The 18,456-nt window shown below is 42.2% G+C and overlaps 1 protein-coding gene across 6 annotated transcripts in view; it reads right to left on the bottom strand.

Moving 5' to 3' along the window:
* MAP3K13 (mitogen-activated protein kinase kinase kinase 13) overlaps positions 1-18,456 on the bottom strand; it is a 74,512-nt gene that overhangs the window by 27,257 nt on the left and 28,799 nt on the right. The window contains exon 1 of one of the 6 annotated variants that reach the window (XM_068692852.1): positions 11,300-11,448. The exons of the other annotated variants lie outside the window; for them this stretch is intronic. The gene's annotated coding sequence lies outside the window, so the exon portion shown is untranslated. Of the gene's footprint in view, positions 1-11,299; positions 11,449-18,456 lie in introns of those variants that run through there. 6 annotated transcript variants of the gene reach the window in all.

Below are 18,456 nucleotides of genomic sequence, written 5' to 3' on the forward strand. Positions count from 1 at the left end.
CAGCCAAGAGCCTGTTTCCACATCCCCTTACATCCACCTGCTCACGTGGGGTACACATAAGAGCTTTTCTAGAAGGACGTCATCTCAGTTGTAAACTTAATTTTTTAAGGGAAAGCAAAATAGCAAGCGAGTCCAAAACTGCATCACAGTCTATGCTGGTAAAGGAGCTGACCAACATGAACAGGAATCTTGGAAATTGATTATTCCTGACATACCTGTGATGGGCATGAAAGGACTGACTCCCTGCCATGGGAAGTTGTAGGGTGCCTGCTGCAGTACGGTTACCGCTAGTAGGAGTTAAATGATGACAGATTTTGTTGCTGATACAAAGAAGAAAAAGGGTAAAGTTCAAAGCTAAACAGAGTTTCAGAAAAATACCAAACCAGCTCCAACTCAGCAATCCTGGGCACTCCCCTGATATTTCCAGAGGTCTGAAAGGGACGAGTGATTTTTTTTATGCAAAAGCAAAGTGTGACCAATGTTCCCACAGTGGAATCTGCTTTTTACAAAACAGCATGTTAAGCAATGTAAGTAGAACATTAGTCTCAGTTTCACCTGAAAAAATCTCTGAACTAAGATCCAAAACAAGAATTTGAGATAACTGTGTCTCAAAATACCTCAAGTTTAAACAATGGGAAGTGCATTAAGGATTAAATCAGACTTGGGGGATAAAATTATTTTACTCTTACACGATTCTGTAAATACACTAGCTAATAAAAAACTAGGATTTTGCTGTTACCTTTTCACATAGTTTCCCGACTCTGGAATGTTGGATTGTGTAGATTTAATAGAGAAAGAACAGCTTTCCTGGAATACTTTCCACATTTGCCTTGTTTCTAGATGGATTATCAGCACCATATGCGCCTCCCCCTGCCTTTCCCAGCATTGCATGGGAAGTTAAGCCTCTCTTTTTCATCCTGCTACTGAGGCACTGCAACATTTGTAAGTTGTGCTGCCACCAGCTACCAGACCACCCTGACCCTCAGTTCTCTTGTACCCCAATATTATTTGCCCTACAGAGGCCCACAGCCTTCCACCGAGATCAGGGGCACAATACAGCACAAAATGCAAAGGCACAAAGAATCCTTTTTATTGTTCTCAAGAAAAAGACAAAGTTGAGGTGAACCGTATGCATTTTCCGCACTAGATACAGTAGGCTGGCCACCAAGTCAGATGTTCTGTCTGAGAAAGACCTCTGGAAGATACCAGGTTCAACCTCCCTCCTGTCCGTGGCAGGGCCAGCACAACACCGCCCCAGTGACTGATAACACAGCCAAGAACAAAACCCCGGCTTTGTGGACACCAGGTCTGCCTTAGATCAACCTCCCTTCTCCAAGTCCTAGCTGTTTCAAATAATAATCATAAAGTATGGTATATAGAGCATATATAGTATATACTACTATATCTGCTTCATCAAGTCAGGAGGAAGGGACAGGAGGTGCACAAAAGTTACAGAATTGTTTTCTAACCAGCATGATAGAGCCTTATTTAGGTACTTACATAAGCAGCCTGATTTTTCAGAGGTGTAGTGAACTCATTCAGAGCATGAGAAGGCAGCATTTATTTTAAAACAACTCCGTATCGGGCCTATGTGAAGTAAAGTAGTCCAAATACGTTAGCAGGGGGTAGAAGGCAGTGGTTGCCACAATGCATCAATGTTGACTTTTTGGGGAAATGAATTTTTTTAAATCATCTTATATTACAGTAAATTCTGCAATGCACCACCTCTTCCCCCAGCAAAATTTGATTTAACACTAACAAATTAGGTTGTCCTCGACCTTGCCATCTCTTTCATCAAGGGATAAAGAGAATTTTTCGAGCTTTACTGTCATGCCTCCCCTATTCTTTGTTCACGGTACCGAGGATATGGCTGAGATCATTCATATTGAACTGAAAAAAATGTTTCATTGAAAGTTTAAAGTTTCATTTTACACAGAGTGTTTGCTGTTTGGGATGTTTGTGATTGGTATGTGCCTCTTTAACTTGTACAGTGAAGAGCATAGACAAGCGGCATTCTGTTTCTGTCTTACCGACGCTTCTGCCATAGCAGTCTCCAAGTCAAAGCTGAAAGCTGCATGCATGTGTAGGAGGACTGTGTGCATAGTTAAGATACTCAGATTTCACAAAGTGCTTCTGCAACAGCAGACTTCAAGGCAGAGCCTCTGATTTGAGCTATTTTGATGAGTTCAGGCACTCTGCAGCTAAAAAATTTGTTTTAGTTTATAAGGAAATTTAGGGCTCAGTATAATTTTGTACAATCACAACTTTTTGTGATTCCATTTCCAGGCACAGCTTTTTTCCCTGCAAAATCCCACCATGCCCAACAAAAAGCAGGACAAAGCACACCTCTTTTAAGAAGAAAGAGACTGACTGCACCTTAGCATGCCAGCCAGCCTGCACTGCAGTTTACAACTATTAGAAGAATGACAGATCAGGTGAGGCAGCACCAGTGGGTGAATCACTTATCACAAGACGTGCTCTCACATCGCCTGATCCTGCGTGCCCCTGGAAGCATCCCCCAGGAGCGTGTTCTCATGCACACAGAGCCACCAAAGCATGCACTACCCGTACGAGCCAAGCAGATACAACTGTGTCAAAGCAATGGTGGGGTTTGGAGACGTGGCAGAGTTAAGCACACAGGCTATGGTGGAAGTTTCTCCTTTGAAGTGCTGTGCTAAAACTCAAGTGGCAAATCGTAATTCTAGACATAGCACGCAAATAAAATCTTAGTATACTGTAAAGGCTGCGTAAGTGTAAAGTAGTCACCACTCGGTTTCCTAATAAGCATGCTTCTAGTAATATTTAGTTTCCTTAAACTCTATTTATTACATTACACAGTCAAGCATATTCTGTGCTTGCACTTCCATCATACAAAGGAAATAAAAGCAATCCTCTGATCTACAGTTAAGTGTTGAATAAGAGCCGCTGGGCAAGACTAGCAAACTGACAAAGGGCAAGCATCAAGGTCAGAGGGGCTTCCTGTCCACAGCACTACTTATATTCACACCCTGGAGCTCCCTTACCTTTTCCTGGTACTCAACATGATTTTCTCTTTGCTACATTAGGTACAGCAAAGTAAACACACCTTTCTGCACTGATAACGCAACTGCAGTTAATGTAAATATCATCTCAAGGCTCACACAACGCTCCTGGCTTGGGACAATACTTTAAAACCTTCCAGAATCTAACAAAAATACAAAAAATTTATAAAGTAGAGTTATCTCGCTATGCGCATCCTGCAGCTCTACTGCCCCTGGTGATTATCTCTTTCTGCAGGGAGTTTTCACAACAGGTTGCCACACAGTCCTTTAAGATCTCTTGACCTGGCACACAGTCTAACTTCAGCACATGAAAGAACCGAGAGTTGCTGGCGAGTACCACAGCTTTGGCTCTCGTTTCTGACCTCTGGGTTTTGAAATCACATCATTTTTATTCCACAGCATTCCAAAAATATGCGTATTATTTTCACATTCTCTTGGTGAGGAAAGTGCTGTTCGAGTGAATCGGATATTCCTCTTATGCTGCACTTGTCCGGTTTTACATCACTGGGAACGCATGCTTGTGTTTTGTATGGTTGTTCTGAACACAGCCTGTGGTAACAGATATATTAATACAGAACGAGATACACTGACCAGCCAAACGCAACCTCTTACTTTTTCTGAAGTAGTATTACTCAGATGAAGGAAATGTAACCGAGCATATCCTGATGCTTCACCCAGCATTGCTCTGCCTTGCCTTCCCTTTTTCATGTAAGAAAAAGCTTTATTTTATTAGGTTTTCAAAAACGAAGCTGCACTAAGCTAGCCCGCAGCATGTGCAAATCTTTAAGCTATGAAGTAGCCCAAGGCAACAGCTTGTTTTGTTTGTTTTGTGGTTGTTTTTGCTTGGGTGCTTTTTGTTTGTTTGGATCTCTCTCTCTTCCTTCAAGGAAGTTGCTTCCACATCACAACACACATCCCACCTCTCACACCTGCTCAGATACTCAGCCACAATCCTGCCTTGTTTTTGCGTATTACAACTGTGACGTTGCCAAAACATCATTAATTTCTGATAAAACAGTTGAAAACCTTTCATCTGAACCAACAAGATTTTCCGACTGTCACTGCAGCGGCTCTGATCTCAACACATTTATGCGTGTACCCTAGCTTACTCTACAAGAAAGCAGCACATACCTGGGTAAACCAAGGTGTTGTAACACTCAGGGGGCGTCCTGTGCTTCACCCTGTTATTTCTGGTTGTCAGATACACACTGCATTACTTCTGCACCTACTGCAGAATAAGACTAGACTCTACACTTTTAATTCCTTTCTTTGGGAAATACTTGGATGGCACCTCAACATAAGATAACTAACTTCTACAGACTCCCTAGGCATTTTCTGAGCTGTGCATTTGGGCTTAAACCTCTAGGAGTCATACTAAAATGTTAACAGAGTATTTTGATGCAGCCACGGGCATTAAGCAGGTGAGACCATGAACACGTAACCGTATGTTGAGTGTGCTATCACAACAGAAGCTTGAACTCATGTGTCTGCTGACTAATGTTCACCTTTATTCAACACATTCCCCGTCTATCCTCAGATAGGTACTCAGTGTTTTTGGCAAAAGTGATTTTACAGTTGTAACGTACTTTTGTCTGTCGCTGTCTCAGTGAGAAAGACAACTCTGTCTCGCTTTCTGGTCTGAACCCTTTCTGACAGTGACAAAAATAGTACAGTATACCAGCCAAGAAATACTCATAATGGCTGAATTCAAGCTCTGTGCATGGAGCCAGCTGGAGGTTTGCTGTGCACCTTATAAATCCCAGCTAAGCTCGTCAGAGTAGAAATAAGTGACACCTGGACCATACCATAAGAAAAAAACCATACCATACAAGAAGAACAGGTTTATCTCTGTCCATTTCCTGCCTCCAAAAACCAAGGCAGGAAACCAAGGACAGAGAAATCTCCCTGGTACAGCCCCAGCCAATTTCCCCACAACATGCAGCTCACCCGCTCTCTGTGCGCCAGCAGCACACCATGGTATTTTTCTATTCTGTAGCCCACTGCATGTTTCCTGCACAAGTGTGTCATTTGAACCAGAACCCTTTGGTAAACGCTATGCTGCAGCAAGCGGTTTTGTAGCTTAACCGTACGTTGCACAAGGTAACACCAACTTATTATTTGCACCAAACCTCTCACCAGCTGATTGCATTCTTCATACCACAAGTTCTCACTGTTTCAAGGACACCTGAACCCTGTTCATCGTAATGTCAGCTGTGATTTTATGAACCATCTCATCCTCCACTCCAACATCTTTTTCTGAGCCTGAGAAGTCCCATTCCACCCACTCATTCACCCTAGGAAAGTTGCTCTGTATCTTTGATCACCTCTCAGCATCTTTCCCATTTCTTCTGTATCATCTTAGAGATGGGGGAGTGAAACCACAGAGAGAATCCCCAGTGTGGGCACACCACAGAAGCGTACAAAGGCATAATGATCAGTTTTGTTCTTCATTTCTTTCCTAACTATTTCTCCAATGCTATCTGATGTCTAGGCGTGCTTCAGGATGCTCATCTAACTTCCACAGATCTCATACAACCTCAAGATCTCATTCCAGAGCAGTAAAAGCCAATTCAGAGCCTAATTCCCACATACGGGATGTTACGATTAAACTGTATGTAATCAACACTAAATTTGACTGCCATTTTATCATCCAAATTTGAGACCCATCTAGTACTCTCTGCAACTGCCTTTCACGTTTCTTATCCTGTAGGCCTTGCTTCTGCAAATGCTTTTGCTTTAGAATACTCCTAAATGACCTGGGTAAAGGAAGCACAGGTGTAAGGAGCACACGTAGCGCAATCTCCAGAATGAACCACCACGACAGCTTCTTTTAGTGAAAATGTTTTCAACACTGCTCTCTATATCCCTACTCTAATTTCATATCATTTAACCAATTATTTCTCAGTGAGAGGGGTGTCCCCATTACTTTACAGCTGGTTAGTTTCTTTAAGAGTGTTGGGCAAGTAATCACGTCAAAATTCCAATAGACTGCATCGACCAGATCCCCTTTTCTCACGTCCTCTTGACTCCTCCAAAGACATTTAATAGATCTCCAGGACTTTACTTCACCTTAAAACAACTCCGTTGACTCTTACCACTACGTGGAAGTTGTGCATCTGCACTGGCTCTCCACATAGGAATGATTTAAACTCCACAAGCACTAGACAAATATTTAAGCTAGGAACTCCTTCAATATGAGGTCACAGATTTGTGGGAGGCGGAGGAGAGCTTGATTTGGAAGAAGAAATCAAGCATCCACTTCTTTTTGGCACAAGGAACAAAAAAAGCAGAAAATCATTTTTGCGAACAAGGCAGACAAAAAGCCAATCCACCCTCCCTTGTATTCAGGAAGACCACTTCAGCTGATTTCAGCGAAAGCTAGATTGATTCCTGTTTCACCTGCTAGCTAGCCAGCTTTCCAAAGAGCAGTTTGTGAAATAAGCAGCTTACATAACTGTGTATTTTCAGCGCTACATACATAAATGCTTCCTCTATCCTGTATAAGGTATTTTTGGATCTCCTAAAATGCTACTGTGTTCTTCCAGGGCTTTGCATTCTTCTGCTCAGAAATTGCATAATCTGATGCCACAGGAAATAAGTGATGTTGCATAATGATTCTTAAATTCACTGCAGGATTTTGGTACTACATATTTCTAAAGCAAAGCAGCCCTTCTCTGTGTTTCTAAACTGAGGCCCTCAGTTTTTGAAAAAAAGGATAATTTATCAACCACCTGCCCTTAGGGGACAGGGCTGAGGAGCAGGAAAAGGGGTGACAAATGAGGGACCACCTTGTACCATCTTGTTACAACAGTTTGATTTCACCAAATTCAGCTCGCATCTGTATGCCCATTTGCAACTTCTGTTTTGGTTGTCTGCACATCTTCAACTATGGGCAGATCTTCAACTATTTAACACCGGTGGTTTCAGCACAATGTTCTGATGGCTCATAGACTACTGATAGCCTCCATCACAGGCTCATCTACGCTACTGTACAACATTTAGCTAGTATAAATGAAAAACTAAACTCTGATTAGCCTTTTATACCACTGACTTACTACTGGAATCCGTCTTGGATCAAAATTTAGAAATGACCTTAAGTTGCACTCATCTCTTTCATCTTTACAGCTGTCTTCTTGGTACGAAACACCTTTTAAAACCCAGCCACAGACTTCAGGTGCCACTCCAGTCGTTTTCTCTCCAATCTTTTGAATTTTGCACTTTCTTACCTCACTGAAGATCCATGCTACATTACTAAATAACAATAACAGATTAAGGGATTTAAATTCCAGTATTTTACAACTACAAAATCCAGGAAAAATTTCAAGTTCGCATACCTTTACAGCTTTCCTGGCATTGCCAAGTGAAAAAAACTTAAGTGCTAAAACTTACCAGTACTATCAATGAGCTGTATCTTGTAATTTCCCTCAACTTACAGAACTGAAACATCATATTTTCCTCCAAGGAGCAGTGTTAAGATTAATTAATGTCTGAAAGATCTTTGAGGATGAAGATCAATATCAAAGTGCTATTTTCAGGAATCCAGTGACTGAATCAAACTCTCGCTTTGATTCGTGTGAAGCATCAGACTGGTCTCAGGTACATTCACTCACATTTGTTATTATTTTTGTAGTAAACATGAATTATTCAAGATTCACAAAGCATATTTGACATAAAAAAAATACACACTTCTTCAGCACTAGCAGCTTACATGATTTATACCCAGTATTGAAGTATCTAAGCAACTATCCATGAAAGTAAAAATATGTATATATATATATATATAAATATAAATACCAACAGCTAGGGTGTGTGTAGTGCTTTGGGGGCAGTGCTGGAGTGCACAGCCGATGGGAAGAGCATGGGGACACCTGAAGGCCAGCCGGCAGGTCACTCAGCAGGGAAGAGGCAGCGCTGCATTTAGTAAGCACCATAGCACTTCCACAAGCAAAGAGGATTACTCCTCCATAGAGAAGCAAGCACAATGACTTGCTCAGGAGCCTCTATTAAGCCTGTATTACCGACACAGCGTAAGGGGTTAGAGCAACACCCGAGAGGTGTGATCCTATTCTCAGGCCACTAGAGCTTTTACGCGACGGTAACACGATCAGGACTGCACACACAACGCACAGTCACGCACCGAGGAATATGGAGGACCCTCAGAGGCCCTACAGGCCACATGCCCCCTAATATCCTGCAGAGACTTTCCAAAGCTACACTCAGCCCTCCGGCTCATCCCCACTGAGCAACTTTTTGCCTGCTGTTGATAAAGTAAGGGCACCTTCTCAGGCCCAGAAGGGTGGGGAGGGAAGACTTTCTATGTTTCAGTGGTACTGTGCATTACTGATGATGTTGGTGTCCTCTGCAAGGCCTCAAGGTGGCAAAGCAACGGGTTGGGGACAGGAAAGGACAAACATCCTAGGAATGAAGAAAATGTCCAGACTGAGACCTGCATTCCTCAAGCCCACTCTGCTGGAAGAAGGCCAGCCTCCCACTTGCACCCCAGTTTCTCCTTCCTTCCCTCACAGCACCTCTAGTGCTGAGCTAGCAACTGCCACAGAAGGAACAGCACCAACAACTACAGGTTCACCAGAGGATTATAAAATTTTTCACAGAAAATATCTAGTCTTCACCCTGCTCTACTCTCAGTTGTCACTAATGCCTTTGAACCCACTCCAACAAAAGACTTTTCAGCTGAAGTTGTAAACAGGGAAAGAGGACAGAGGTCGAAATGCACGCTGAGTATTTATAGGGGAGGGAGTAAGCACACACGGTGTTGCTGCTTCCAGCCCACCTCGCTATTTCTGCCACAACTGCCAACTTGCTGTTCAGTCCAAAGCAGTGTGTGTTTTAGGTGAAATATTTACTCGCCACCTCCTTTCCCCCTGCAAGAAGCACAAGTGGTTTGCTACAGAATCACAATAGCAGCATCCTACAAAAGCTTAAGCCCCTGCACGGGGCACATTTCCTAAGGAGAGAAAAGAGCACCATAAGCAGGCCAGGGCTTGCTGAAGTGCCAAAGTCCTGCCTCTTCTGCGGATACAGAGGTAACATTTGCCTCAATTTACTCATTTTCTTTCAGTTATGACTGAAAAACTCACTGGAAGTTGTAAGGCTGCTGCCTTCCTCCACAGCTGGTATCTGAGGCAGGACCTTGGCCAAAACATTCTGTGCACAAGGAGGTTCAGGCGCCTTCCCCTGCCCACCCCAACCCCATGGACCACAGCTGAAGAAGAACCTGCTCTGACTAAATGTGTTCACATGACTGATGCCAGACTTAATTTATTTTTATAAATAGATATATAAAAGCTTTAAAGATTCTGTCATTTGGAGAAGTCCCACTGTTTGAAATCTATTCCCACATCTGAACTGCAGAAAGCACAGAATTGGTACCACATACAAACAACTCCAGTCTAATCAGTCACCTTCTCATTTCTCATATTTGCTATAACAGTCATTAAAAAAAAAAAAAAAAAGGAAATACTGTAAAACCCTTCTTATCCTGCCTCTGCTCAGAGCAGAACCACATTTTAATAACTATCAATTGTGAAACCGCTTATCTATGAAGAGATTTTCAAATAAATCATTATTTCATTTTCTGATCCACTGGAGATAAGCCACTTACCAACTCTTTATAATAGAAGACAAAAAGGAAGGTTAAAAATGCAACCAGAAAAAAAAAATAAACCCATTAACATTATTTCACATATAACTGAGAAATGGTAAGAATGCCTACCGTATATTCTGTGCTTTAAGTTGTTTGCTAATTCCAGACACAAGAGTCAAATTGAATCCCAGCTATAAATTTAACTACCAGGCAGCAGGGGACAAAGACAAATCTGAATGATAGCACCATTCCAGATCACAAAGAATCAGACCAAGGGCCCAAATATACAAACTAAACTGGTGTTAAAACAAAAACAAACAGCCTGCTACAGCAAAATCATAATTTCTTTGATTTTCACAGCACAAGTCTGTTACAGAAGCTGAGGTTCAAAGGGTTGCATCTCTCTAGAAACAAAAATGCACATACATTTCGGAAACAACAAAAAGGAGAGTACCAGAAACTTTTAAACATATCTGCATTACAGGGTATCCCAAGATGTCTATGACTACACACACAGTGGTTACTGCAAAAAAAATGCCTATGTTTGCAAATCAGACTAGCCAAATCTCTCTCGATTCACTTAATTGTTTTTCCTCAAATATTTCCATATTTTCTCAAAATTAACAATCACTAGGTTCCTTCAGTTTCTCCTATGGAAACAGACTGCCTATCGATAAAATCAGCATATCCAAACACACGGGCCTGATGTCATCTTTCTCCAGATCAACTTAAAATACCCAATATTTCATTTAGTTGAGAGACGTCTGGCCTGGTATTATGTAGCTATTGCAGTACCCGACACTTCCCTCCACCCCCCACCCCCCCAGTCTCCAAAAATAAAAATAAAGAATGGCTCCACTCACTTCACTGGGAGAAAACATGACATCATGCCCCCATTCAGGTAGGCAAGAATATGACAAATCTTGCCCCAGTGAACAGTATCGCTAATTGGAATGGTACTCCCGGCTTCCTCATCTATTAGGAAAACGGGGTAGAAATCATGTGTTCAGCACAACACAGACAGCACAAAGTGCTATTTGCAATAATAAAGGAACAAATTCCTACCAGGCTGATGAGAACACAGACATCCCTACACCACCTCAAAAGAGGATTTAAATTATTTATTACTGTAACACAATAGAAGAATCAATTGATTAGCCCACAAGGAAAAAAATCTGATTGTCCAGAAGGCATAAATATATATATATATATATATATATATATATATATATATATATATATATATATATATGTACATACACACACAATTCTGCTTCTTTATACTGTCCTTAATAATTCTTATGTCATTCCCTGCATATTCCATATATATCCATTCTCCATTGCTATTCCCTCCTTCCCCTTTAAAAGGGGGGCACAAGAAGATAACGTGCAAAATTGTAACTGAAAAATGTCTCTCTCTCAGACAAGCAAAAGGACAGGACAGCTATCAGATTTACAGGCAGCGATGGATAAATTAAGCTTGCATATTTCCTTATCCCTTCTCTCAGCATCATTTTTTCAGCCCTTTCACATCACAAATGCAACATCCATCTGTCCTTCTGAAATAAATGGCGAAAGGGTAATGCTGACCATTAGACACACACACACAAACACACACACACTTCAAAAAAGACATTTCTGACAAAATACTTACAAGGATTAAGGTAGCCTATGTGATGCTCCATTTTCTTGCTTTAAAAAGATGGAAGGCAAAAAAAAAAAAAAAAGGAAGTGTTGCAAAATAAAAGGAAATTCCACCCACACAATCCTGCAGCCTGCTGCAAAGAAGCACAGAAGCGTGCTGACGTCACGGATTCATGAATGGATGTAAATCGGGCTGTTTCGAGATTCGGCAGAGCTGGCTGGGGCTGTGCGGCGAGGGGAGCTGGGGGGCAGCCAATCCACGCGGGCACCGTCAGCCACCTCCTGCCAGCCAAATCTGGGCACCCCACAGCCCGAGCCCACCGCCGAGCCGCCCGAATCGCGGGGAGCCCACCCGGCCCCGTGCTACGTGTGCGAGGCGGGGAGATGCCACCGAAAACAATTTGCTCGGGGTAAAATGGCATCAGCGCTGCCATTCCACGGGAAGGACCGGGCGAGGACATCCTCTGCTGCCTCCAAGTCACCACTCCTGCGAGTTTCTGCCCCTGCGTGCAGCTCGGGTAACAACAGCAGATCAAATAACAGCCATCTGTTAGATGAATCAAACGTATTTAGTAATCAGAAAAGGAGTTTATCACCTCTCTGGCTTTTTTTGAGGATTTCAAACCCTGGGAATTACTAAAATAACAAAATATAAGCATCTACTGGAAGGAAGCCGCAGGGAGAACAATAGGAGGCTTGTATTTGATTAGCAATGCAAAAGCACCAACAAAATAAAAATAGGAGCACTAACAAAATCACACATTCAGCTCTCAAACATTCACAACAGCAGACAGGCAGGCTCACAACGTCAGAAACATTCGGAACCAAAAATCGGAGCGTGCACAGTTTGACACATGCAGCTACGTAACAAATGGTGGGCACAACAGGGCGGTCATCCGCACAGCCGCCTACCAGCCATTTTCATTTCATTTTCATTTCTACGCCAGTGCATATGCTTCATTCTGCACACCAGATGCGAGGACACACTGCGTCAGTTTGGACGCCCAAGCAGATGATGCTGTCCTGGTGGAGGCACGCAAGGACAGCCACGGTTAACTTGGATCTGGACAGACAGAACACAGGTTCTGCCTTGTTTTTGTATGTGAAATAATAGGGAAGGAGAGGAGAGCTGAGCATAACCAGGAATTATGGACAAGGTTTGAATAAAAACCTAGGCTGCACATTATGCAACTACACCACCTTGGGGTTTACAACTCATTGGTGTGATCTCTTGAGCTCCTGACCAATTTGTAGCCTTCCCGATTACTAAGAACCAGAATTTTGGTATTTTCACCACCCCTTTTCCTAGCAAGTAAGAAGCAACTAAGCCAAAAATCAGATGTCCCAAAACTTACTCTGTAGAGCAGAGCATTTTGGGAGAACGTCTGAGACTCTCCCACCTTTCCTTACAGAAAGTGGGTAACCTCCACAAGTGATCTAGGGATGGATATAACAACAAGGCAGATTTGGGTTTAGAAAACAAAGAATTTGTGCTACTTTAAATCACAGATACTAGCTTCTGTGGAGAGAGAAGGGCAGGATACAAAGCATTCCTGAAGGCTAACAGAACCTTGCCTGCTGAGAATACCTATGTAAAGTGTGCTTATATGAGGTGACAGGTTGGAGTTTGCTTATGTTAGGACAATGGTTTATATCATCAGCGTGTCTTTGAGTCAGCAGACAGCCCGGACAGTGCCAGCCACTGGTCCATGCTAAAAGACCCCGAGTGGGTCTCACAGGGCTCTACACCTGCCCTCAGCACATCGTCTCTTAGCATCACCGCAGTGTGGGAGACGCAACCACCCCAGCCAAAGAGTTACTGCTATGAATGTATTAGTATGCTCTGAATTTGAGTTTTGATTTGGGACTTTGGTTTTTGAATGGAGCTTTATAAAGCCGACCAAAGAAAATTAATGCAAATCTCATTACCTACTTTCAAGATCAAAAAGAGCACACGTGAACTTTTGCTGAGGAGATCCAAATCAGAATTACGTCTCAAGAGCTAAAATTCACAAAAAGCAAATCATGAGGTTTCTATCCAGAGAATGCACCTGCTGCCAAAGGGAGAAGCAGGGCTAAAGGCTGAATGACACATCTCCACAGGATCACTTTGTATGACAGTCTCACCTAGCAGCACGTGGTTCTGTAGCTCAGAGGACCTGCCCTGACCTCCTGCCTTCCCTTTGTCCTGCTGACGGCTCACCTCACTACTGCGGTGCAGAAACAAGAGCTTCCACATTTCAGTGGCACTCTTAAACAAACAGAAATGGGAATTATATTTTAACCCTTATTAAAAAAAAAAAAAAAAAAAAGGCAGGAGGGTGGGGGTGGGGTAAATTCAGGATCTCAGGATCCAGAAGGGGAGCACAGTGCCACATGCAAAAAGCAGAAGAAAAGGAGAAACAGTGGCACAGAACTAAAAACTCAGAGGAAAAAATAGAATTTTCAGAGGTTTCCAAGGGTTAATTGCAATGACATTTAAAAAGCACCCACCAGGGATAGTATGTGGGAACAAAACCCCAGGAAGACACCAGTAGAAGAAAAGAGCCTGCACATATAAGTTAAGATTTTCTTTTCCATGGTGACTTGGGTCAACGTACCAAGACGCAATTTTGTCCTTGACTTAACAGATCAGGTTAAATTTTTCCAAATACAAGCACCTGAATTTAACCCAAGATAACTACCTTAGCTCATTAGGAAAAAGAAAAAACAGACATTGGCCTAAAACTGATGGTTCCTTACAAGATCATGTCAGTAGCCAAACAGCAGCATTAGAAAGCAGGATGGCTACAACCAGTTACATATTTTAATAATGTATATTGCATACCACTTATGCATCAAAAGAGCTAACTTCAAGTTGATCTGCGTTAGAATTTCCCCACCTTCTCATTCAGACAAGAACATTGGCAAAAGCAGGGAAATCTTTATAAAGCATCAGATGCCCAAACATGACTCTATGGGTAAGTTCAGTTCAGTATTAAAGAGAAAAAAGGAAAATAAAAAAATAAAAAGAAATGTATAGAGTATGACAAGGGTATAAGCTATTAAAAAAAAAAAAAGTTCACAAAGGAACATACGTGTGGTGGTGACACTTCACAGGTAGGAGGATTTCCGAAAGGATATTTGAGTAACTAAATAGGCCATTAGGAATCATAGCAGCCAAAGCCAGTGCTAATGGGTGCAAAAGGAAAGCTAGAAGCATTTAACAAATATCTATTCACTATATTTGAAAAAGGCAGGATAATTAAGCACTTTCAAGCCAATTAGTAAGTAATAGGAATGGTATACAGCATCTGCTAGGCATAACATTTCAAAGCCGGCACATCATATTAATTTGAGCCTGGTCCTAAAATAATTTTTAACACGTTCTCCAATCCAATGACCTTCAATTTTAATAAACTGGAAAACTACCGAAATTGCAGAAGGCTGAGAACAACAATATTATGCCAATAGTCAAAAATAACATAATCTCGCTATCTATAGGCCTTGGTAACTTGACATTGATACGGGGCAAAAATCTTAATTCAGCCTTTGACTGGAAAGGATGGTTCTGCTGCATCAGAGCCAGGGCCCATCCATCCCAAGGTCTCCATCCCTGACGCCCAGTGACAGACACACAGGGAAGCAGGAAAATCAAAGCAAATGGCATACTCCACTAAAAACAGGAAAATTAGAAATGAGATTCCAGTGACTCAAAGGCTAATCTCATAACAACATGTGCATGAAGCTGTTTATAAATCCACTCTGCACACACTTGGAGGTAACAAGAGGGACTCCGCTGTGAAAACTTCCTACCTGCATGAATAAATAAAAGTAAAGTGAGGGAGCAAATGATTGTTGAACAGAGAGCCTAAGTATTTGCATAGATAGGACGCCTGGAGGGACGTTTTATTGTCAAGTCCTGAAACCTGCAAGATATTTGATTCACTCCAACCCTTCCAACACATTCCCCTTCTGAACGGCCTAAACTTCAGTTGGTTGGTGGGTGACAGGAAGAAAGGAAAATTTTTTACTTAAACCATCAGAAGATCTTCAGTCTCTTCAAGTCTCAGAGCCAAGTGCTGGGGGTCAAGGGGTGATTGGAGGAGGGAAAAACTGCAGAGAGAAAAAGCCCAAAAGCAAGCCAAGTGCAACATCCCCGTGAACAGGCAAGCTGCGATTGGGGTCAGGGGCTCTGTTTACAAGCCCTGCTTTACAGGGGATCGGTTCACAGCAGGACAGCCTGTGATTTCAACCCCCGTTCCTGCCTCACTGAGGATGAGCATCCCCTGGCTGAGGGGCTGCCTTTGGGGCAGGATGAAAGCAGGGTGCCCATTCTGGTGACCCTGCTGCTAGAGGTGCATCAGGGCTGCCCCGGGAACCAGCCTTGGGCCCTCTCTGCTCACGCAGCAGCAGCACTTGGAGCCACAGGGAGCCTTCCAGGTCTGTTCAGCAACGAAAGCAGGGAGCTGGAGAGGGCTGCAAACCCAGACCAGATATGCAATGCTCTGAAAGTCACCCACATCTGCAAAGTGTCTACCCAAAAACATACAACTAAAGGGAAGGAAATGTGTTTATTTTTCCCCTTGGAGGTCATTTGCAGAAATCCTTGGCAGAGGCCCTGTGAGAACAGCAGATCTATTTGTTCAGGGAAACGGCCATAAAATAGTGATTCTCCCAGAGAATGTTTCAAAATGAAGTCTTCCATAACAATAATTAACATTAACAGAATTGCCAGCAGTAAGAAATGCTGCAAAAGTAATAAAATTAAGTATGTATAATTAACAGCTATAAGGGACATTTTCAAAGCTGAGTGAGCTACAGTCACCCTTCCTCTCCCACACTGGGAGCCTGCAAAACACTGCTAGGAAAAAATGAGATCCAAGAACGAAGCCTCGGTATTAGTGCCATGTGCAAAGAAAAGTCCTAATAATTTAAGTTATTCCCACAAAGAGGTACTGATCTGCCCGTGCATAACTGGGAAGCTATTGAGGAATTAGTGAAACCATATGGGAGGTTCTGTTCAGAGGAAGAAAATCACCTGCACAAATATAGTAACAACTGCTGAGCAGCTGGTCTGTAGATAAGGATTTGGGGATAGAGAGGATCACAGACTGAGCACAAATTATAAACATCGAGTCGTCATAAACAAGGTACTTTTTTTCAGTGACAGGAACACAAATTGGAGAGAATGGAAGAAACCCTCATGGTCTGCTCAGTTTTGGTCAAGCCTGTGGTAAAGCCCATTTTGGGGTGAGGCTTGCCAAGAAGAGAACCCCGGACACAAGTACAAGAAAGGCCAGAGGGTTAATAAAGTGAGCTACAAGGGATGAGTGAGCTGATTGAGGTTGCTCAGTGTAAACAAATTAAAAAGAGACGAGAAGACTGAGATATAAGGGTCCTTAAATCTAGTAATGGTTTCTGCAGAACAACAGAAAAGAAATATCCTCCACCTCTGTGGTAAGAAGGTGTAAAGGACTCAAATTGCAACAAGAGACGTTTACTTAAGTTGGAAGAAGCTTTCTAAGTGGTAAATACAGCACTAATCTAAGGAAGTCTCGTTGCCTCCTGTATTAGAGGGTAAATGAAAAAGGCCTCACAGGAATTATCCAGCAATAACGATGATGCATTGAGGCAAAGGGTCAAGATGATCTTCTGGAACCTCTCAGGCCTCTTTTCCTATGAAGACAGTGAAATACTGAATGCTTTGCAGAACGACCAGAAGCTAAAAAATTAATCTGATCTTTTGCACTATGAGGTCTTGCCAAATTGAGTCCTTCCGGCCTCGCTACTGTTATACAACCTCTTTGAGGAATATTACCCAGATTTATAGCAAAATAATAATAATAATAATAAAAACATTGAAAGCCCATTAAGACAGCAGAATTCATGCATTTGTAAGTTAAAGACTGACAGAATAAGGCACTATTTTTAGTGTTAATAGTTCTCTGTAGTTTGAGATAAAGTTCCTTCAAAACCATTTGATCAGCCCTATGCAAATGCTCTTAAGACACACAAAACCTGCTCAGCATCTGCCTCCCAGACTACTGCCAGTCATGAAGCTATCAGTAGCTTTTTTGCTAGAGCTCACTGTTGTGGGTTTTGTTTTGCACCTCTTTCCCAAGACATTTCTTCTGTTCCCCTGCTGCTAACCACAGCCCCTAGGATCTGCCCCTCTTGACTTGTCTAAAGAATACACACAGAATTATTCACTTTACAAAGAGCGATGACAACACCTTAAACATTTCAAATCACGTTTAACAGATTTTTGGCCCAGAATATTTAGATGAAGAGCATTAAACTCGTCAGCAGTGATGACTTTGATCCTTGTTTTCAAGATCAGTGCTGGATAATGCAGAACTGTGTGTATCACCCCAAGCAGGGCCTTCTCAGGAGATGATGTGTGGCGTACCATGTATGCTTTATGAATTACGCCAGAAAGCTGTCCCTAAGTGACAGCCAAAAATTATACAACCTTCACCAAAGGGGCACATAAAAGTTCGCCAATGTCCTAATATTCCAACTAAACCAAACCATCAGCTTGGTATTGCAGAAGATTTTGCTCATCCAGGGAAAATAAGCACCACCTTTGTAAATACAGGCGATGGCTAAGAGAAAGAACGACAACCCTGCATGAAATATGGTAGCTGAAGCATTAACTGTGGGGTCTTCCAGGACAGTTATTTCACAACAGCATATAAAACCTGTAGTTCTGCATAAGCAGAGCAAAAAAGCTGACTGCACTTTCCCTTCAAGCTGAGAGATGCAAGCCTGCTCAAACTGCTACTTCCCACTTAGTGGTAAAGAACAGAAAATGTGTGTCCTTTTCATAAAGGATATATCATGTTGTTGGGATAAAAACAAACAGAAACCAATAACCAACTACATGATTAGTAGCTTGCCTGGTTTGCTTGCTCCCCCGTTACATGCAATCTACTAAAGATCATGTTCCCCCAAAAAGGCCCGCTTTATGTCCTTAAGGCACCTCTGTTCCCCTATTCCACCACTACTGTGCATTCAGCACTTCAATATAGAGTGTCTGCTCTATTAACTGAATAAAATAAATAAAAAGCAGCAGCAATGCTGATGAAGAAACTGATAAATTGTTGTTGATGAAGCAAGGGCAGGGTAGTTCATGCAACTAATTGCTTTCATTGAAATGTAATCAGGTTTAAATCAAGGGAAAAT

The sequence above is a fragment of the Anas acuta genome, chromosome 9 (genome assembly GCF_963932015.1).
Source record: "Anas acuta chromosome 9, bAnaAcu1.1, whole genome shotgun sequence".
Taxonomy (NCBI): domain Eukaryota; kingdom Metazoa; phylum Chordata; class Aves; order Anseriformes; family Anatidae; genus Anas; species Anas acuta.